This window comes from Alligator sinensis, unplaced genomic scaffold, assembly GCF_000455745.1.
Source record: "Alligator sinensis unplaced genomic scaffold, ASM45574v1 scaffold432_1, whole genome shotgun sequence".
Taxonomy (NCBI): domain Eukaryota; kingdom Metazoa; phylum Chordata; order Crocodylia; family Alligatoridae; genus Alligator; species Alligator sinensis.
This window is the reverse complement of record NW_005841998.1, coordinates 2,289,247-2,305,215: the sequence shown is the minus strand read 5'-3', so window position 1 is coordinate 2,305,215 and position 15,969 is coordinate 2,289,247. Positions and strand designations below refer to the sequence as shown.

The 15,969-nt window shown below is 42.9% G+C and overlaps 1 protein-coding gene across 2 annotated transcripts in view; it reads right to left on the bottom strand.

Annotated features, from left to right (window-relative positions):
* Positions 1-15,969, bottom strand: part of PSME4 (proteasome activator subunit 4) — a 118,765-nt gene that overhangs the window by 102,118 nt on the left and 678 nt on the right. The window lies entirely within an intron of this gene.

Here is a 15,969-nt window from a genome sequence, read left to right as displayed (position 1 = left end):
GGCACAGCCCCCACTCCCAGCGCTGCCACCCTTGCATGCTGCGCCAGCTGGCAAGCAGCAACAGAGCAGAGCCCCCACTCCCAGTGCTGATGTGAGAGTGGCAGGGCTGGGAGCAGGGGCTATGCCCTGCTGCCACTTGCCCCCTTCCACCTGCAGCAAGCCACATCTACTACCCCCTCCCCCAGCACTGGCTGGGGAAGCAGCAGCAGGGCACACCCCTGCTCCCAGCGCTGCCAGCAGGGACTCTGCACTGCCATCACTTGCCAGCTGGTGACCAGGGGGGAACATGCGGGATGCAACATGAGTCTCTGACTAGGGAAAGTGAAGTAATGCCACACAGGGGCAGCTTATACCAAGTTATTTTCCTTGGCAGAGGCTCCTACTGAAAAAGCTGTTATTGCCATATTCCCCACCCCCCCATTTCCAGCAGCTGACTTTTTTCCTGGAAGGAACATAGCGTATGAGAGAGAATTTAGTAATTTCAACCTTATATTCTTAACTGTTACATATTACATTAGCAAATAGTGAATGATATTTCTAACCAATTTCATTATTTTAAATCATGCTTTTAGATGGAAACTGGAATCAATTAAAATGTAGAAAATAGTTTTCACCTCATAAAAAGACGTTTTTATAGTTATGTTACATGTGTTGGATGCACAAGAAAAAATGCATTTGTATCTTAAACAAATGAAACATATTGTTTCTTGAAACTCCATCCAGCAAGATTTTAAAGCTAGCAGATCTCGCAACACTAGGTTATATTCAAAGATTGGAAGAAGCAAACAAATTTTTTCTTTAAACTGAATATGAGTTTAATGCTTAAGGCAAGCTGGCTATCAAACTGAAACCAATTTTTTTTTTCCATTTTAATTTGTCTTCAGTGTCATGACCCGAAGGCATGATTTTGTGTGTGCTTCGGCACCAGAATTATCCCTGCCAAGTTGCAGCTTCATTGCACGGGAGAGTTTCCTGTTGCAGAGGAAAGCCCCGGTGCAGGGACGAGTTTCCCGCCTTTCTGCAGCTTCTTTTGCAGAGTGCATTGCTCATGTTGCAAGAGAAATGCACGGTGCAAAAGAGTTCCCGCCACCGGTATGCAAATTCGTTCCCCACTATTGGCTAGTTTTAAATTATTCCCACGTGGCAGCTAACGATTGGCCTGTTAGCCGTATAAGAGGCTTGAGCAGTTTCCGCCCAAGCCGAAGAGGACTCCACATCCATCTTGTGGGGACTCTGGGTACACGGCAGGGTAATAGAGACCCTGTGTGAGATTCAGAGGAGCTTGGCGACCTGATCCATCGCCCACCTCTTCCCGTCTTCGAGTGCAAATTTTATAAGACGTATCTCCGATTTCGATTTTGGTGGCGTGTTCACCCAGAGCATCCGGAGCTCTGTTCTGTGGAGCCTAGCAACCTCCACGTGACCGTTCGTGTTGTCTGTGTCTGTAACCACAACTCAAGCAAGTTTTCCAGTCTATACCACTGCCATCTCAGTGTAAGTAAACAATCTTTAAAACTACCGCTAAGCGTTTGTGCCTAATTCCAGCTCATCGCCCTCCCTCTCCGATCCACCGTGCCCGGGCTGCTGGCCACAGCCCGCGTGCAGCACGGAAAAGGGCTCGGGTCGCTCCCGGCCCGCACATTCAGAAGAGAACAACCATCTGAAGCTTATTTATCACTTCAACAAACTCTGGTTCCTGATTAACTTCTGCCAGTTCAGTGGTTTGACACTCAAGACTCTGGCAGCAAATATGTATTACCTGAGCTCAATTGTTATTTTAGTAGATTATAGCAAGGTCATAGGAATTATTTGTAAATAGATTTATTTTATGGGAAATTACTTAATAGCAAGTAATTAAAAACATCTTTTTAAAAATTGCTCCTTTTTATTTTCTCTGCTGTATAATTTCTGCTCCAAATGTTCAGTGTCAGATGAGAATGTTCATGCTGTCCTGATGGGCACTGCTTTTTTCAGAGCACTTCTGACATTCAATACCACAAAGGGTCACATCTTAGGAGAAACATGCAGAAGCCACCCCTGGGAACACTACCTCATTTCTAAACATTTAATCATTCCTATTTTATATAATGCTGTAATGAAATTATTATTAGAGAGTCAGGCAGAAAACATCCATGGCCTTCTAGAATATGCACACCCCCTCTCACGGGAGGTCAGGAATACTGGCTCAGAGAATGGCAAACTATTCTAATGAAAAGGTCACCCTGACACGAGAAGAGCAGAATTCTCCTAAACGCTCTACTCAAAAAGGTTGAAACAATAAGTAGACATGCTTCTTTGGGTAAATCTGATATCTTTTATTAGACCAATTCAAACAGTTGGAAAAATTCTTCTTTGCAAACTTTCGGGTATAAATACCCTCTTTGTCAGGCTGAGGAAGCATCCTGCAGTTATTAGATTTACCCAAAGAACCTTGTCTGCCTATGTCCTTAGACCAACACAGCTACAACCTATACCCCTGAACCAGTAAGTAAAGTTTCCTTGCAGTTACGTAACATGTTAGGCATATCATGTTCTTTCCCCTGTTTCTGGTCTCCACCTCCTACAGAGTTGACTACTATCTACTTCCTCACTCAGAAAATCAGTGTACTGGGTAGTAAGCAACCTATAATCAATCATAAATGTAATCAGTACATATAAAACAAAGCATGACAGAAAACAAAAGGAAGCATTATGGATGCTGAGGAGTATAAATAGAGATGCTCTCTCATACATTCATGCATGTTCTCTCTCATTAGACGTAGCATACAGGGTGAGCAAGTGGGGAAAGGCAGAAGGGAAGTTTGGGGGGGAGGGGGCAAAGAGAGACCAGGAAATAGTCTCAGATAGCCAGTATGGAGCTGCTGATTGGGGGGAGAGTATGGAAATTATTTCAGTGACTTTACAAGCAGTAAGGGAGTCAGAAAGCAATTATGAAGTTACAGGCAGAAGGAATAGCAGTAGCTGAGATGGATCTGAAGGTTGCATAAGCAGACAGCTGAATGTTCAGGATAGTCCTATTATTTCTTACAGAGCTGGCAAATAAGAAAACATCTCCGGCCTGTCACTTTTGGAAGATGCTGGGAGAAGTGTAGTACACAAACTAGGAAGAAGGTCTAAAGCAAATTTATTCAATGTACTTTATACAGATGTAGAATTCAGGTGCAATCAGTTTCATAATTAGCCTTGTATAGCTCACCAGTTTGCCCTTTCATTTTTATGGATCTTTCATACAAGGTCAAAAAAATAACTTTTTAAACAAAAAATGCAATGTTTTACAAATAGTTTATTTTAACAAAACAAAAACATGTTATAGACTGCTTACGCATGCACAAAAAAAAGAAAAGAAAAAAAAAAAAAGAGAGACTTTAAACTCAGCATGCTCCCTCACCGAGTCCAGCTCATGCCCAGAAGAGGCATCCCATTAGTTTGACCCAGCTTACCCAACATCTGTACAAATCCAATGCTTCAATGGGGCTTTTTGGCACTTTAATTTAATAGCTTATTGAATCAACTTTACATAAAAGTACCAAAAAGCCCTGCTGAAGTGTGTGATCTATACAGACACTGCAGAGCTGTGTCAAACTACTGCAATGCCCCTTCTGGTTTTTTTCCCCCATGCCTGTCAGCAGCTATGTTATAATGGATAAAAATAGCTGTTTTTCATGAGTTTTTGCACAGTACCCAAGTACTAAGGTTCCCTCTTCAAGGTATATTTTTACTGCACGAAAACTGACAAATTAGTTATCCCACTGTACAGTTCTTAGCAACAAAACAATAATTTCTGCTGCAAGATAGCAGAGAGACCAACCCTATATGCCATCTAGGACTCTTCTCCGCAGCAAACTTGCAATAAAAAACTAAAAACAAACCACACATGCCTCAACCCTAGTAAGATGTTACAGTGGGTTAATTTATACGCTTTAGTCACCTGGGAAGAAGCAGGTTGGTTCACCAGCATCCTGAACTTTTTTTTGTTTTGGGGTGGTGGGTTTTTCTGGTCCACCAGCCATGATTCAAGTTGCTGACTCCAACAAAAGACAATGTACAGAGGCAGGCCATGTTTTTATATGGATTTAATTTTCAACCCTCATATGCTTTGTAGTTGAAGCACTATTTGCCAATTTAGGTGAGACAGCACTAGATCAATCCTCTTTTCAAAACACTAGTTATCAATCAGCTGGACTGTACTACTTTTACTGTAGTAGCATGCATGTCTCATTTCACAGATCTTACCTTTGCTACACACAAATTTTGACAAACTTGCCTTTGGCCTGAAGTGAACTTTATAGATTTCATAGACATTAGGGCTGGAACAGACCTTGTTAGATCATCGGGTCCAGCCCCCTGCCCAAGGGGCAGGAAGTCAGCTAGGGTCAAAGGATCCCAGCAAGATAAATGTCCAAATGTTTCTTGAAAGTGTCCAGAGTAGGTGCTTGCGCCACCTCTTGGGGGAGTCTGTTCCAGGCCTTGGGGGCTCGGACAGTAAAGAAGTTTTTCCTTATGTCCAGCCCAAAAAGGTCTTGCAGGAGTTTGTGACCACTGGACTTTGTCATCCCCTGGGGTGCTCTGGTGAACAGGCGTTCCCCCAGATCCTGATGCACACCCATTATATACTTATAGGCTGCACCAAGCCACCCCTGAACCTGCGTTTCTCCACGCTGAAGAGTCCCATAGCTTGCAGCCTCTCTTCATAAGGCCTGCTCTCTTGCCCTCTGATTGCGCGTGGCTGTCCTCTGGACTCTTTCAAGCTTCTCCATGTCCTTCCTAAATGGTGGAGCCCAGAATTGGATGCAGTACTCCAGCTGCAGCCTCTCCAAGGCCAAGTACAGTGGGAGGAGGACATCATGGGTCTTCTCGAGATACATCAGTAGATGCAAGCCAAAATTTTGTTCGTTTTGCCAGCTGTGGTATCGCATTTGGTGGCTCATATTCATCTTATGGTCAGTCATGACTCCCAAGTCCCTTTCGGTCATGGTGCTAGTATTGCCAAGCCTATAAGCGCATGTTCTTAAGAAAACACTTTACTAGTTAAGTCCTTGGCAAAAATGCCTCCCTTAATCAATCTCTCTCTCCCCCTCAGAAAAGGTGCAGTAAGTACTCATCTCTCCTCAGGTGGTCTCAAATGCTTTAAAAAACAAATTTAGTTAAATCATACAAACTTTGCATGACCACACTTTGATTTAAAGGCAGTAACATTGACTAATGCAAACACACTCGGTATGCCTCATTTCAAACCAAATTATATAGACCTACACAAAGCTGCATCATTTTATAGAAATAAAAAGACACCCTGTGCGTGCGTGCGTGCCAAGCCTAGCACAATACCCTCCTAAAAGGAAAGGATGCTACACTGCATGAGGACAAGAAGAGCAATTCCAGAGGACCAGCTCACCTAAAGAACTCAAGGTCAGAAAGGAGATATATTACTATTCAAGCAGGAAGTTAAGCCTTGCTAAGCTCCTTCTCTATAACGGCCTGTCTCAGCACCTCCTAGCCACAGGTAATGTCTTAGGTTCATTTAAGAAACACAAAACATGTTTAGAGGAATAATTTGAAGTCTACTCAGTTTTAGGAAATGATTAAAAAAAGTGTAAGGGTACAAGCGTGTTCAAGTACTTTCTCACATATGACATGGCCCCAAGTACAACACAAAACCTATGTTTGGAAAGCCTCAAGAAAAGAGGGGGAAGAAAAAAAAAAATCTCAACAAGTAAGTACCAGAGGCCTGGGGTTTCTGAGGCCCAATATGGTGTGCTGCATTAATTGATGCTACCACCACTCTGCACCCCTCCACCCCCCAAAATTGCTAGACCTGTGGGGGAGCCCTTTTTCTTACATATAATTAGTACCCCAATTTTCCCAACTAGTGTTGGAGGAAAAGATGTGGGTTACATAAAATATATGGGTTAGTATATTTTCTTGTAACATCAGTTATAAAAAAATTGTCCAACAGCAGATTAAAATCCTTTTTGCCCACTGAACAGTAGTAAATAAGGAAATTTCTTTGGACTGTGGGCACCTACCACTTATTTATACAAGCATTAAGCTTTCACATAAATAAGTTCATAGCCATAAAAAAGAATACACGTTTCCCTTGCTTTATGCTGTACAGGAAACCCTCGCTATTCATGGATTCAAGTATTGGCAGTGTGCCATGCCAACTGGGTGGGTTGGGGTGAGCGCTGCCGTGGCTCCCTCTGGCACTACACCGAGCTCCTGCCTCTGCAGTTAAGCCAGGCACAGAGCACTACATGGGGCAGGGGAGGGCAGAGCCAGGGAGGGTGGAGCAGAGAGCAGAGCCAGGAGGGTGGAGGTGGGCACCGGGAACAGGGGCGGCATCTTCTCTGCTGGAGGCAGCCAGGGCGGTCCCAGGCGCTGTGGGGAAGCCCCGCGCTTCCAACCTCTCACGGGGGAGCAGGGAGCAGCTGTGGGGTCTGACAGGGAGCCCCATCAATATTCACAGATTTTGCCATTTGTGGGGATCTCCAGAACAGATCCCCTGCAAATGGCAAGGGTCTCCTATACATGTGTTCTTGGAAAAAAGTGCATAATCTGAATTTGCATAAAGGGAACCCATGTTACAATGTAACAAATGGGGATATGTTCCAAGACCTCAACTGTACCCAACCCCAAGACCCACTTCTACAAGACCATTTTGGCACTCACCAACAGCAGGCAGGACACAAGCACAAGGCACTACCATAATGGGGATGGCAACTACAGAAACACGTGTTGCAGACAGTGAGCGAGGAACACAGATCAACACAGAAGATTGTATTTTGGTGTGCGTCTCTTGTACAATGCACTGTACAAAGCAGCTGATTGAGGGCTTCCACCAGCCCAATCACCTAAGAGTAAATTTACCTCTCATAACAAATTTTTGGTATAAAAAGGGTCACTGCATAAGAGCAAATTCAAACATACAGAACCCACAAAGCGAGGGAAACCTATATATTCAAAAGATTAATAGATGCAGTGGTATCCAGGGACTCGAAAAATCTGTTTTCAGAATCTGAGTTTTCTTTTTCCCCCCCCCAATAAAATGATTAAGTCTCTAGTCTTTATGTTTATAAAACATTCCAAACATGCTTCAAGTGTAACTAATATAGTAAATGAAGTCTACAGAGAGACTGATACATAATCAGGTGCATAAGAAATAGTCCAATATTATTTAAATCAAAGAGTAGTCCAACTTCAGTTAATCTACAACACAAAATTCAGCTGGCAAAACCTAAGACCAAACAGCAGGGGTTATATGTACCATTCTCCTGCTGCTTCAGAAGAACAAGTGACTTAAGATGCTGGCGAATTACAGCCCAATGCATAGACTTTAGCTCTTAGATCAGATGTTGAATGCATTTTTCAAACTCTTGTGATGGTTATCCAAAGGTTTCATAGAGCTCACATCATCATCTGGTGCTCATAACTTCACCAAGTACTAGTATCAAGTACGACAATAGCCAGTTTTGTCGCTATTAGACAAAACTAGGGATGCACCGATAAAGATTTTTTGGGCCAATATCGATGGCCGATTAACGAGCCATACTGGCCGATACCGATCCGATTACCTATATACAGCCCAGTAGCTTGGAGAGCAGTGTCTGTCTGGTAAGTCTGCTGGTGGGGGGGAAGAGGCAAGGCGAGGGGGGGCAGATCGAGGCCCCCATGGTAAGGGAGAAAGAAGGCTGGGGCAGGCACTGCATAGCCAGGGCTGGACGTGGGACAGAGCCACAAGCAGCTCATCCAGGGACCATGGTTCCCACCACTGCACACACCCCCAGGGCAGGCATGGGGGGCATGTGCCTCCCGGATCTGTGTGGAGTGAGGGCGGGCTGCCACTGCAGACTGGGGCTGGGGTTGGTGTTGGGCTCTTCCCAGCAGGGGGGCTGGGCCGGGGCTGTGCTAGGGGTAGGTGGCAGCGCTAGAAGTGTGCAGCAGCACTGGGAGGGGAGTTTACAGGGTGACCCACCCTGTAGCCCCAGTCCCAGTGCTGCCAACCCTGCTGCCCACCCCGAGCACAGCCCCACCACTGGGAAGAGCCCAGCACTGCCCCCAGCACCAGTGGCAGCCTGCCCTAGCCCCACACACAGACCCAGGGAATACGCCCCCTATGCCTGCCCTGGGGGTGCGCAGTGTTGGGAGCTGTGCCCCCTGAACAAGCCTGTTGTGGCTCCGTCCCACATCTTGCCCTGCCCGCCAGGCAGCACCTGTCCCTGCCCCACTCCCTCCCTCACCGAGAGGGCCTCAATCTGCCCTCTCCCCCCACATCCCTTCACCCTAACAGACTTACCAGCCGGACACTGCTCTCCAAGTGCCATTTTTCGACCACATAGGCCAAAAAAGCCAACTGCCGCTAACATCAATTTTCCTTTTATCGGTGCCAATACAAAATAGACCGATGTATTGGTGCATCTCTAGACAAAACTCCTTAGACCAAGGGTGCTCAACCTCCAGTCTGCGTGCCAAATACAGCCTGCAAAGCCATCCCATCAGGCCTCCAGGGCTCCCGACAGGCAAGGAAATTTGGCACCAGATGAGCAGTGGCTATTAATAAAACTACCCCCCTCTCTGCCAAATTCCCCAAACTGAAGGCCCAGCATGGCAAGCCAGCCTGGGCTACAACCAGGAGAGGCCACATGTCCCACTTCTCCATCAGGTCACGACCATGGGAAGTGGAAAGTAATACGCTGCGGAAGTAAGCACTAAATTTATTCACAGTCTCTAAGCTAGAGTCCAAGGCCCCTGACAGACATTATGCTTAAAATGTAATTAACAGATTAATCGTGTCTTAAGTGGGACCTGATGCAGAATCCCACAATCGCCCCTCTTGTCATGCATGTCGCAGAATAGGAAGCATAGTTGTTAGTATCCCACATCAGACCCCACTGAACTTTTACTGTACTTCCATGTCTACTGAGGGTCTGAGTGACAGACCGTGGGAGGGAATGCATTAGCAGGCACTTGTACTCTTCTTCTAAAAGAGTAAAAGAAACTCTCTCTCCACTCCAGACTTTGTGCGTGAAGCTTCTATTGCATACAGCAGAGGTTAATGCAGAAGATGGAATTCCAAAAAGGAGCCTGAACACATGCAGCACCACAAGTAAAAATTCCATGAAGGACAGCAAGGCAGGCTGCAGTCAGGCAGTGCCACAGATCCTAACTCTCAACCTCTTCTTTCATATTTAATTTCTGTAAAATAGGCTTAATGTTTCACACAGCAAAAAATCCAGTACACTGTCCTACCCTGCTTCCATGTTTAGATAGAGAAAATAAAGAGAGGAGCTTCCTACTAAAAAAGGGAACTTGCTACAGCAAAACCTAGTGGTGCTTTTTATAGGCAGCACAGCCATGAACTACTACTAATACACAGGAGCATACCTTCCCCTTCCTTGTTATTGTCCAGCTATTGTGATTTTGGCAGACTTAATGTTAAATGCAGTTTACAATAAAAGCAGCACTTAAGTGCCCTGGGTGAGATATGCCAGAGAAGCATACCTCACAACTGTTCTGCATATCATTTTGGGTTTACAACACTTCCTCAAATTCTTAATGTCTCATTTTCCCATACTTTTCTTTCCAGTTTTCTTCCTGAAAGTCAAAATGTTTTCATCCCCAAACCTTCATATTTATAAATTAGTAAACTAACCAAAAAAAGACTTTAACTAATCACAAGCAAACCTAAATCCCTTTGACCTTGCTTTGCTACATCTTTTTCATCCTCTTCTAGGTTTGTTTTGGGGAAGAAATATGCAACGGTTGCTGGACTAGACCAAGAATTAGTAGTGATCAGGGAAGATTTTAAATCAGTGCGTCTCAACATTTTCAGACTCAAGGCATGCCATGGAAAGTGCCAGCTCTTAGATTTCATTAATTTTTTAACTACAGAAAAGTAATATAGCTAGGTCTCTTCCATTGCAAAAAACTCAGAAAAAGAACAACAGGTCAGAAGGGATGGATTCTTATTTGAAATCTCTGGGTTTACCTTGTGAACCATGTGTGTAAGTGTTTGCAAACCTAACCATGTTTGCATACCTAACCGTAAAGAGATGCCATGGAGCCCTGGTTGAGAAACTAAGAATTGTTCCTTTAACACTAGTCCTTTTCAATAGAGCCGGTCCTCAACCTTTTTAGCCTCAAGGCACCCATCCATAACTTTCAGAATGTAGTGGTACCCCTCCATAACTTTCTAGAAGTTCACCCCAGGTGAAAACCACTGAACTGGACTTAACTGGTTCCAGTTGAGAATAGGAGGGAAAAGAGGTTAGCCGTGCCCTGTTTTTTCCACCCTCTACCCCCCCTTCCCCTGCATCTGGTCTGTACCTGAGGGGACAAGCGCACCCTTTACCATTGAGACCGCTCCTCCAGGCACATTGTAGATCAGAGACTAGAGCAGGGGTGGGCAAAATGCAGCCTACAAGCTGGATTCGGCCCACCAACTGATTGCATCTAGCCCGCAAAGTCATGGGATCTGGCCTGCAGGAAGCCAGTGGCTCCAGCTGCTGCAGCATGCTGGGCAGGTATGCCCATACCAGCCCTGTCCACAGCTTATATCAGCTCCCAGACTGTGCAGCAGAAGCGGCACTGGGCACACATCAGTATCAACTGTGGAAGAGAAGGATCCTGAAAGGGAGGTTTAAGTGATGGTAATTAGTTATTTAGTTCCTTTCCCACAGCCTGTAGTTCTTAATAATTCTCTACTTTTCAATTAATTTGTAGGAAGCACCTCAAAATAACTAGCAGCAGACTAACAGGTACAGTAGTCCTATTTAATCAAAATGTAGTATTCAAAAACTTTTTAAGAAAATAAAATTAATGCAGAAACCCAAAACACAACTGGTGGGGATGCTGATATGAATTTGTCTGGAGTAAAACTCAGTAAGGTCCAATTAACTTAGTATCAGGAGAAAGAAAAGCAGTGTCATACAGGAGAAAATTTGGGTGTCTTTGCCAGCACTCATGGAATTTAAAAAAAAAAAAAAGCAGCAACCATTAACCAGTTTCAGAAACAGCAGTTGTACTATACTAAACATTGTTCCTATAAGAATTTAAAAGGGGAAACAAGCACAAACCTACCCTAGTTCCCAAAGCATGACATCTCACTATGAAGAAAACAGAACTACATGTCAAATGGCTTCTATTTTTACAACTTCAAAGAGAGATTTCTTTATGCAAGCAGACTGGGGAAGGGGAGAGAATCAGATCATTCATCTTCAGCTGACTCAAATGTCACCAAGACAATATTATAAAATAGAGTCTACCCATGGCATCCTCAGCAACACAGAAAAAGGAAAAGCAACAAGACCCAGAGTGTTCAAAGTACCTAACACTTTCCCATCAGAGAAAAAATTATGACCAAATAAATAAGAAGTGCATGGGTACAACACTTCACAATTCTAGAAGGCTGTTGGGAGCCTCCCAATCTTCCATTCACATGCACCAAACTATATGGGGAATTGAAGTTGTTCGCATTTACCACTACCCTATGCTCAAGTCCTTCCAGAATACTTTAAATACCCAAAATACAAGTGCTGGGCAACAGAAAATATTGAATTATTGTCCTTTCAGAGGAAGGTTAAAAGACCACAGACATGCACACACACACATATACTAAGTTAAGATAACATTTCACAGTCAACTTGAAATTCTACCCCTTTTGACTCATATCCTCCAGAGTCCATCAAAAACCTAACAAAACCTTGCTCCTTCCTCTCGTTCTGTCAACCAGTTGGAAACATGCCTCAGATTAGTCCTGCACAGAGACTGTCCACTGTGCAATTTGAATTAGAGTTCTAATTTGGACTTCAGCTGGGCACAGGGGGAAAGAAAAGTTGCAGCCTAGTTTGGTTAGCAAGTGGGAAGGTACTTTCACCCCCGTATTTCCACTGCCACTTTGGGAGGAGTGGGGGGAAAGAAGAAAAGTTAGCTCTGTCCTTCCTCTATGCAGCTGTAATTTGGGGAGGAAGGCGTGGAGAGAACTTTCTCTCTTCATTCTACCTTCCCAAAAATCAAGGTACAAGTCATATTCCAAGACACATTATGTATGCAAGAAAGTATGGAATGATCTTCTTGTATATCCTGTAAGAAATCATAAACTATTATACATTAGTCCACTATAGACACTATTTCAAGAATACTGGTTAAGCACAACTTTTCAAGAAAATTTAACAAAAAAGGGAAACTGAAGCTTTTTAACTAGATAATCATATAAAGTAGCAGACTAAGTCAATTTAAAAAAAAAACCCAACATGTTTTCTATAAGTTTTCCCTCTTGTTTTCAGGACAAATGCAGCACTTCACAGGACAAGAGAATTTGCTAACACAAACTGGAAGGAACTGGGAATATTAAAATTAGGGCTTATAATGGAACCTGGTTCAAAATTTACATCTTAGTTTTTTGCTAAATGATACAAATAATTTCACTTGTAAAAAACAGCCCCATGACTTCAATGGACAACTCACATTAAGTGACACATGGACAAAAATAACCGTATGAATGTCCGCTTAATGGGAGAAAGCGTTCCTTTCCCACACTGTGCAAGAGTACATTTACATCACCAAAATGAAACATGCAAAATAACTGCGGAAGTCAAACTACATTTTAAGGTGAACTGAACATAATCCATTAAAAGAACCTAAATAATACGTTTGAGTCAATGAATCTCAAACCCTGGAATTAAAAGCCAAATTTCTGCTTTATAAGAATGCGGGACTGGGACACACGGACACCCTTTAACTTTTGAGGTCAGGCTTTAAAAATACGGCACAGTATTTCATGTACCGGGGGCTTGATCCTGCAAGGGATGCAGGACAGATACTACTGGATGCAAAGGATCTGCAAAGTCATATCAAGTGCTGAAACCCGGCCTCTGACTCCAGCAGATACCATGTGTACTCCTTAAACAGGATTATCCACTGAGCCCACATGGATGGTATCAAACCTGTTTTATTCCCTGTACCCAAGATCTCAAATTATGAGTATTTATGCTTCTGCACCCATAGTGGAGGCTTACTCGCCAGCTCACGGAAAAACAACTATCTGCTCAGTAACTACCAACCCCTTGCTTCTGAATGGTTCTGGGTACTTTAGTCAAATGGCCCTTGGTCCCTTTGCATGTGTACAGAGATGTAAACATTAACTTCTCAAATCCTCTATCCATGTCTGAACACTAAAATACTGCAGCACACAAGGCCAGAGGGTAATAAGAACAGAAAACATGGATTATTAGGGGGGAGGGTATTTTTTCTTGGAATGGGGAAAAAGGGGGAAGGATATGGTGGGTTATGTCACAGGGAGAAGGAGTCTTGGTTTGCTGGTAATTTCTTGTGTGGATGAGAGAGTGGAACAGAGTAAGGAGCAGTGTAGAAGCAATGAAATCAACATTTATTAAACGTAACATTTATTAAATTGTACTGAAAATACACCTCTCTTTAAAAAAAAGCACAACGGGAAAGTTGATAAAAACCAATTATTTAAATCCAGTTTTAGGCTTGCTGATTTCAATCAGTTATTTAAATCAATTATTTAAATGGACTTGATATAAAAATCAATCCACCCTAATTCAAGATGTGAAGAAGTTTTTACCCATTACCACTGACAATAAAAGACTTCACTCGACATCAGCTTGACTCAGGCCAAAATACTTAAATCTTCGTATTTTAGAATAATTTTCAGTATATTCAGACCCATATGAAGTGTTTTCATACATATTTTGTCTAGTCAAGTTCAGGAAACAGAAGTGTCAAAAGCGAAGTGAAACTACAGAAGCGAATATGAAACTAACTCTAAGTTTTGTTTCCCTCTGCTCCCCACACCAAACAGAAAAACGTGCACTCCAGGCTCTGGAATGCATTATATTACAACAGGGAAGTCTTCAGACAAAATAAAAGACATCATGCAAGTTGCACTTGACCTACAGTGAATTCAAACTTCAAAGAATGGGTGGCAAAGCACACTAATTATACCTGCTTGTTTTTTTTGAGATTCACAGGAGTAGCATAATAGCTATTTTGGATGAGCTACATGTATTATCCTACAGATTAAACTACCAGCAGTAGCTGCAGTTTAGTAATGGCTAGTGTATAAAATAGTCGCACTCTGAAGTTGCAAGAGGCTTAATGCTAACAAGTGTATTGTTGCTTTCTCAAGTCACCCTACCTATAAGAGGCTGCCCTTCCTCTGGGCCACTGACAACTGCCCAATATGTTTTGCAAATATTGGCATATGAACTTCTGCCACAAGACTAAAAAACAAGAGGCATCACTGTAAACAGTATGAGTTAGCAGATGTCTACAGGAAAAACAGTATCACCATGTCCAATCAGGTTCAAAAGTCTCATAATGCAATCTCGCAAGTCATTTTGCAACTAGCACTGTAATTCTATCCAAGAAAGCTACTTGGTAAACATAAGGTCACTTGCACTGTTTTTTGTTGGGGTTTGTTTTTTGGGGGGTTTTTTTGTTTTTTTACAAAAGCAGATTTTTAAATACCCAGATATTTATTAGGCAGACAAGGTTCCTTGGGTGAATCTGATATCTTTTATTAGACAAACCCAAATAGTTGGAAAATAATAAAAGCTGGTCTAATAAAAGATATCAGATTCCCCCAAGGAACCTTGTCTGCCTATGTCCTTAGACCAACACAGCTACAACCTACACCCCTATAACATGGAAGATATTTATTACATTCTTAAATGTTCAAAAAGCATATTTAAATATTATTTTTCCTTTTTTTTTTTTAATTCTGGGAGTGAAGATCAGCTTCACAATCTATTTATCAATTAAGACAATTAAACACAAGCCATCACAGAGCTCAACAGGAACTTGGACTCTCATTAGTCTCCATATGTAGCAAATATCATCACTGTAGGGATACACAGTATTTAGAAAAAACAGAATTGAAAGTTTATTCACAGGGATGTGGTGCACTGACTACAGTTGTGGCAGTCCATTTTATAAAAGTGTCATCATATGACAAGACTGGGCTGGAAAGAGCATCATTAGTACCCAGGGAAATTTTCACTTGCACTTTGACAGTCCTCAGAATCAAAACGTTTCCTGATTTTGTCAGCAGAAGGGATTTTTAGAAACTGTTCTCACCAGTGCTCTCACCCGCACTGGCACAAGTGCTCTGGGTGGGTTAGTGAAGGCCAGGTTTGATGCCCTGTTCTATATGTCGCTGCTAGGATTTTGTTAACACAGCTAAAGAACAAGCACTGTGTTTACACCAAGATTTCTGGTACTGAACTAGTGCAGCACAAATGCAATCTTTCAAGGCTTATTTTACAAGATTTAAATCCTGCATCTTCCTGAGCTGAATCCCAATTTGGAAACATTCCCATCCTGAGAGAAACAAAGTTAGTTGGGTAAATGTAAAATCTTGTATTAAACCAACTGAATAGCTGGGGGAAAAAAAGGTTATTTTTAAGCTCTCAGGCACAGACACCCTCTTCTTCAGGCATAGCGGGAGTCTGCTGGTGTTCTCTCCAGGGCCAAAAAGAAGCTTAAGCCACTATGCAAAACTTGCAAAGAGCAAGTTTTCCAACTATGCAGTTGCTATGCAGTTGTTGTTTTTTTTTAAAACAGACGATATCACATTTACCCAAATAACCTTGTCTATGTCCTTACACCAGCTCCCCACCCCCCGCCCCAAAACATCCCGAGGGGGCATGCCATTCCCTAGGCAAGTGACTGGTTTCCAACTCAGTGGCAGGGCTCCAGGAAGCTGACCAGAAAGCCGACCAGAAAGCCACCTTTACCACAACCACTGCCTGCAAAGGAAGTGCAGAACTCTCAAACTCTTTGTTTAAAGGTGATACCTTTTATTAGATGAACCAAGAAAGAGATCTTAGTCGATCTAATAAAAGATATCGACTCTGAACCAAGGGATGATCTGAACTAAGAAACATTTCCTAGTTGGTCTAATAAAAGCTATCATCCCTGAACCAAGAGTTGGAAAGATTCACATTTCTT